This window comes from Zootoca vivipara, chromosome 6, assembly GCF_965207765.1.
Source record: "Zootoca vivipara chromosome 6, rZooViv2.hap1.1, whole genome shotgun sequence".
Taxonomy (NCBI): Eukaryota; Metazoa; Chordata; class Lepidosauria; order Squamata; family Lacertidae; genus Zootoca; species Zootoca vivipara.
Genome location: NC_142589.1, coordinates 85,619,087 through 85,625,708, shown reverse-complemented (window position 1 = coordinate 85,625,708; position 6,622 = coordinate 85,619,087). Strand labels below are relative to the sequence as shown.

Sequence of the window (6,622 nt, the reverse complement as noted above, 5' to 3'; positions counted from 1 at the left end):
AACAGCTGGAAACCCATGTTTGGGAAACACTGTATGAGACTATGAACCTGTTCTTTCAGGGGTATTTCATCCTTTCCTGGCATAATTCATTCCACCCAATTTTGGTGGAAACGGACCCCCACCCAGCACTTCTAATTTATCAGGATTCATCTTAAATTCACTGGGCCTCAATCCAGTCAATCTCTGGACTAGACTGTTGGTCCTGATTCAACCTGCAGAGCCTCTTTTGATTCAGATGCAATGGACTGTTCACATTTAAAGGAAAACTAATTTCCACTTTCTGAAACAATTTTAGTACCGAAACACATCTGTACTTATCCAAAATTTGCAATGCAGTTCTCCAGCCAACATTAACAAAAAGGCATATATTTAGGGAAAGTGTGCAAAAATATATATGAATAGATTAGTAAAAGTAACACTGTAAAGTTGCAATGCATTAAGGAAAATTGCTGGCAGAAATATGGACATTCGTCAAAACGGCAAGGTAAAAATGTGTTCAGCGGGAGAAAGCTGCACTAAAAGGCTGGCAGATTTTGACAAGGAATAGAAAAGAATTGCAAACTTCTGCAAAAAGTGGGGAACAGAATTTCAGATTGGAAAAATGAGAAACTTTTGAGAATCAAAATGGACAGGTCCTCCTATCCCTCTCTGAGCACATCAGACACAACTAAGACTTCACATCCTCCTATATGTATCCTCCTATATAAATAAAAACATAAGGCTGTCATCATGCAGCAGTCACAGTCAAGAGTGCAGAAGCCTTGTCCAGCTTGCAAGTGAATTAACCTGCTGAGAAATCCTCTGGTGTGTTTTCCAAGGGTCAAATGGCAGCAACCCGCTCTTTGGCATTTAGCGGGCAAAGCTCAAGCCCTCAACCTTTCACCATCCAAAGTAATCCCATAATGATAGCTTCAGGACAGGGAGAGGAGCCAAGGAGAAAGAATCCCTCCCCACTCTTTCCTTTGCATCGTGGCAAGGGAAAAGGAAGGAGGTCTTGTGGAGCAAATCCTTCCTTGTTTCAACCCCTGGCAACAGGATAACAGTCTCCACTACATCACTGCATCTGAAGGCAGTGGGCTCACTTGGGGAGCTCAGGGCAGCCACACAAAGGCTACTAGCCATGTTGGCTATTTCTCTGCCTCCAAGGCTGGAGCCACAAATATTTCTGAATACCAGCTGCTGGAAGCCAAAGGAGGGGAGAGTTGCTGTTGCACTCAGGTCCTCCTTGGAGGTTTCTGTTTGGGGCATCTAGTTGGCCACTGTGAGAAGAGGATGCTGGACTAGGTGGCCATTGGCCTGATCCTGAAAGGGCTCTGCTTATGTTCTTACAACAGGTCTGTGCTCTCAGCACTTGGGCACTGCCTGCCCCCTGCCAGCTGAGTCTGCTGTTACACAGGTAAGAGTAGGGCTGGGCCTCTTAGAGATCCAGTAAACTTGGGGGGGGGGGAGGTTAATCATAGAATGATAGAATGATAGTTGGAAGGGATCCCATGGGTCCTCTAGTCCAGCCCCCTGCAATTCAAGAATCTCAGATAAAGTATCCATGGCAGATGGCCATCCAACCTCTGTTTAAAAAAACTCCAAGGAAGGAGAGTCCGCAACCTCTCAAGGGAGACTATTCCACTGCCAAACAGCTCTTGCTGTCAGAAAATTCTTCCTGATGTCAGAATCTCCTTTCATGTAACTTGAAGCCATGGGTTCGAGTCCTAACATTTAAAGCAGAAGAAAACGAGCTTATTCCTTCTTCCTTGTCACAGCCCTTGAGATATTTGAAGATGGCTCTCCTATCTCCTCTCAGTCTCATCTTCTCCAGGCTAAACATCCCCAATTCCCTCAACCATTCCTCATCAGGTTTGGTTTCCAGACCCTTGATCATCCTTGTCACCTTACTCTGCACACCCTCCAGCTTGTCAATATCCTCCTTAAATTGTGGTGCCCAGAAGTGGACCCAGTATTTCCAGGTGTGGTCTAACCAAGACAGAACAGGGTAGGGCCATGGCTTCCCTTGATCTGGACACTAGATTTCTGTTGATGCAGCCTAGAATAGCATTAGCTTTTTTTGCTGCTGCATCACTCGGTTGGCTCATGTTCAGCTTGTGATCATGCAAGACCTTGAGATCTTTTTCACGTGTACTGCTAGTAAGCCAGAAGCTAACAGATGAGGTTCCTGCTGCCAGCTGGCCATCAAATGCAGCAACCTGTTCTCACAGTGGCCACTTAGATGCCTGTGGGGAAACCTGAATAGAATCATAGAGTTGGAAGAGACCACAAGGGCCATCCAGTCCAACCCCCTGCCAAGCAGGAAACACCATCAAAGCATTCCTGACAGATGGCTGTCAAGCCTCTGCTTAAAGACCTCCAAAGAAGGAGACTCCACCACACTCCTTGGCAGCAAATTCCACTGTTGAACAGCTCTTACTGTCAGGACGTTCTTCCTAATGTTTAGGTGGAATCTTCTTTCTTGCAGTTTGAATCCATTGCCCCGTGTCCGCTTCTCTGGAGCAGCAGAAAACAACCTTTCTCCCTCCTGTATATGCCATCCTTTAATATATTTGAACATGGCTATCATATCACCCCTTAACCTTCTCTTCTCCAGGCTAAACATACCCAGCTCCCTAAGCCATTCCTCATAAGGCACCGTTTCCAGGCCTTTGACCATTTTGGTTGCCCTCCTCTGGACACATTCCAGCTTGTCAGTATCCTTCTTGAACTGTGGTGCCCAGAACTGGACACAGTATTCCAGGTGAACTCTGATCAGAGTGGAATACAGTGGTACTATTACTTCCCTTGATCTAGATCAGGCATCCCCAAACTTCAGCCCTCCAGATGTTTCGGACTACAATTCCCATCATCCCTGACCACTGGTCCTGTTAGCTAGGGATCATGGGAGTTGTAGGCCAAAACATCTGGAGGGCTGCAGTTTGGGGATGCCTGATCTAGATGCTATACTCCTATTGATGCAGCCCAGAATTGCATTGGCTTTTTTAGCTGCTACAACATCACACTGTTGACTCATGTCAAGTTTGTGGTCTACCAAGACTTCTAGATCCTTTTCACATGTACTGCTCTCAAGCCAGGTGTCACCCATCCTGTATTTGTGCCTTTCAAATTTTTTGGCCCAAGTGTAGTACTTTACATTTCTCCCTGTTGAAATTCATCTTGTTTGCTTTGGCCCAGTTCTCTAATCTGTTAAGGTCATTTTGAAGTGTGATCCTGTCCTCTGGGGTATTAGCCACCCCTCCCAATTTGGTGTCATCTGCAAACTTGCTCAGGATGCCCTCAAGCCCATCATCCAAGTCATTGATAAAGATGTTGAATAAGACTGGGCCCAAGACAGAACCCTGTGGCACCCCACTAGTCACTTCTCTCCAGGATGAAGAGGAGCCATTGATGAGCACCCTTTGGGATTTCATCTGCAGAGGCAGAGCACTGACACCGTCGATAGATTCGCCCAAAGTTTAACCTGAAAGAGGCGACCACGTCATGTACGGATGTTGTTGCGACATTGAATTAACCCTAAGACAACAAAAACATGCCATTTGCTGGTGCCCTTTCTGTGCCCAAACAAATAGCAGAAGGAAGCCAGTGAAAACAACCTCGTCTGTCTCAACCTAATACCTCTTCCTCCTTTTTTATGTGCTCTCAAAGTTCGTCATCCCAAACACCTTTCCTTCCAAAGGACAGACCATTATTTTCTAGACACGGGTGGCTGCTCACCTGTCAATAATGGACTGAAAACTGCAAGCAGTGGGAATTTTCCGTACATTTGGACCACACTCTATCACTCCCCTCTCTAAAAAAAAGAGAGAAAAGGACAGAACCCCTACGCACCCCAGCAAAGACTGCAAAAGATAGATTTTGGTGAATAGGGAGGGAGGGAGGGAGAGGAGCACTCAGAGCCGGACCTCAATGCTGGCTGGGAGGTTCAGCAAAGATCAAAGGAAGTACTGTACTCCTTCATGCATAGGTAAACTACGGAACTCACTGCCACAGGAGGCAGCAATGGCTAGCAACTTGGATGGCTTTCAAAGAGAATTGGGAACACTCACAGAGGAGGAGGAGGAGACTATTGATGGCTACTAGCCATGGTGGTTACATATTACTTGCAGTACCAGAGATCATCTACCCCTGAATACCTTAAATGGCTCAGGACCACAAAACCTCAAGGACCGCCTCTTTCCATATGAAACTACCCCCGGACCCTTCTTTGTGTGCCTCCTCCACGACAGGTCAGCAACATGAGAGCAGGGCCTTTTCCGTGGTGGCTCCCCATTTGTGGAATGCTTTCCCCGGAGAGGTTCAGCTGGTGCCTTCATTATGCACCTTTAGCTGCCAAAAACGTCCCTCTTCAACCAGGCCTTGGGCTGATTCTTTGGGTTTAGGTTTTTATTATGTATTTTGTGTTTTTTTATATATTGTGATTTCATGTTGTAACTGTAAAGTAATTAAAAACTGCAAGTGGGGAGAGTTGCTGTTGCACTCAGGTCCTTGCTTCCCATCACTCAGGGCATTTTGTTGGCCACCGCAAGGACAGGATGAGAGATTTAGATGGCCTGATCCTGTTCCCGTTCTCTTCCGATGTTCTCTGGCACCGTTACGCGGAAGCAGAGGAAGAGCTGTCACTCGAGATGCGTTCCGTTTCCAGATAGATCGGGATGTTAAGCAAATCAAACCCCTTGACAGAGCAACCAGGCAGGTTGCTTAACTGGATGGCTTAATTTTCGCCTCCAAGGTCAACAGTTTGTGGCTCACCAGAATATGACAGGTGGTGTCACAGAGGATTAGATCTGCCAGGGGGAGGATCCTCCCTTCCAATGCCTGATCTCAAACGGTTTTGACATTGGCTCTGACTAAGACGCAATGGAGAAGAAAATATGTATTTTCTTTTGCACCAAGAGCAGATCACTGTAAAAAAAAGAAAGCATTTAGCTCCTCCCCAGAGCCAGCCCAGGCCCTTAATGTTCAGTGACCTTTTCCTGACCAAGCAAGTTTGGTCCCTTATCACTAAAAATAGACAGGACATATCCGTTGAGGATTAGTTTCTCCTGAGAGCTCAATTAACCATGAGAGCTCAATGGAGCCTCCCCAGTCAAGGCAGTCTACCTCAGAGTCACCAACACTGGGGATCAAGCATCAGTCCGCCCTTGGGATATAATCCATGGGCAGTGTAAAAAAAAAAATACAAACAACTTATTAAGGGTGGATGTCATTTCCTATTCTGGGCCCCTCTGTGCTCTGGTAGAAATGGAAAGAAGAAGAAGTTGACTCGGTAGAGCATGAGACTCTTGATCTCAAGGTTGTGGGTTCAAGCCCCACATTGGGGCAAAGATTCCTGCATTGCAGGGGGTTGGACTAGATGACCCTTGTGGTCCTTTCCAACTCTACAGTTCTATGATTCTGTGATTCTATTATTTCAACAGAAGAGGAGTGGACTTCTAAAACTATTGGACTATATGTAGATGGCGAAACTGACAGCAAATATAAGAGACCCCCCCAAAAGACGAAATATTTGTGAGAGAGTGGAGACCCTTTTTTCGGTTATCTGAGAAAACGTTATAGTAGATTGAAATCACAGGCAGGACAAGAAATTTAAGCGAAGGAATGAGAACGAGAAAGGAATATAATGTAGGATATGTATTATAGAAACAAGTATTACATTTAAGGCAGCAGAGAAAAGGGTTTGAGCAGAAACATCACGGAAGTGCAGATGGGAAATCAATAAGCTAAGGGAATACTCTATGGAAACTGATCTGAATTTGTTAAACTATACGGAAACCAATTAAAAAATTATGATTAACAAAGGGGGTTCTGTGCTCTGGCCTCCAAGCCATGGCTTACCCAGAGGCATTAAATGGGCCACAGAGGTAAGGAGCATGATAGACAAGTTCAAACTACAAGAAAGAAGATTCCACCTAAACATTAGGAAGAACTTCCTGACAGTAAGAGCTGTTCGGCAGTGGAATTTGCTACCAAGGAGTGTGGTGGAGTCTCCTTCTTTGGAGGTCTTTAAGCAGAGGCTTGACAGGCATATGTCAAGAATGCTTTGATGGTGTTTCCTGCTTGGCAGGGGGTTGGACTGGATGGCCCTTGTGGTCTCTTCCAACTCTACGATTCTATGATTCTAAGTTTTCCCTCTCCACTGCATCCAAATGGGCTTGTCATTGAATCATAAAACTATAGAGCGGGAAGGGACCCTAAGAATCATTGAGTCCAACCTGCAGTCCTCTTAGCTTATATGGCTATGTTCAGAGGCAGGTAAGCGTCGCACCTCCCTCCCTAAGCCAGGCAGAAGCTTCCCAAGCTTTGGGAAGGAGGTGGCAGGGGAACATTTTGGGGGCTAGCCTAGTCCCCCTAGTCCACTGACCACAGGAGGATACAATTTAGAGCCGTAGGTGTTTGTCAGCAAGGAAGTGAGGACTTTCTTGGTAAAAGCTGGGGACCTATTTCAAAAAAATGCCCTTGGCGCTCTGCCAGCTTTGCCCTGTGCCACCCCCGGCGGGCAACCTTGCTGCCCGCATCTATTGCCATCTGAAACAAGGCAGGGAGGTTCTGCTCCTTTGCCCATGAGAGGGTGTGGAAGAGAACAGGAGGAGCAGGGACAACACTCTCTCGGACCGTGCAA

The 6,622-nt window shown here is 46.3% G+C and overlaps 1 protein-coding gene across 1 annotated transcript in view; it reads right to left on the bottom strand.

Moving 5' to 3' along the window:
- The window catches only part of LOC118078488 (uncharacterized), a 162,445-nt gene that overhangs the window by 86,155 nt on the left and 69,668 nt on the right, over positions 1–6,622 (bottom strand). The window lies entirely within an intron of this gene.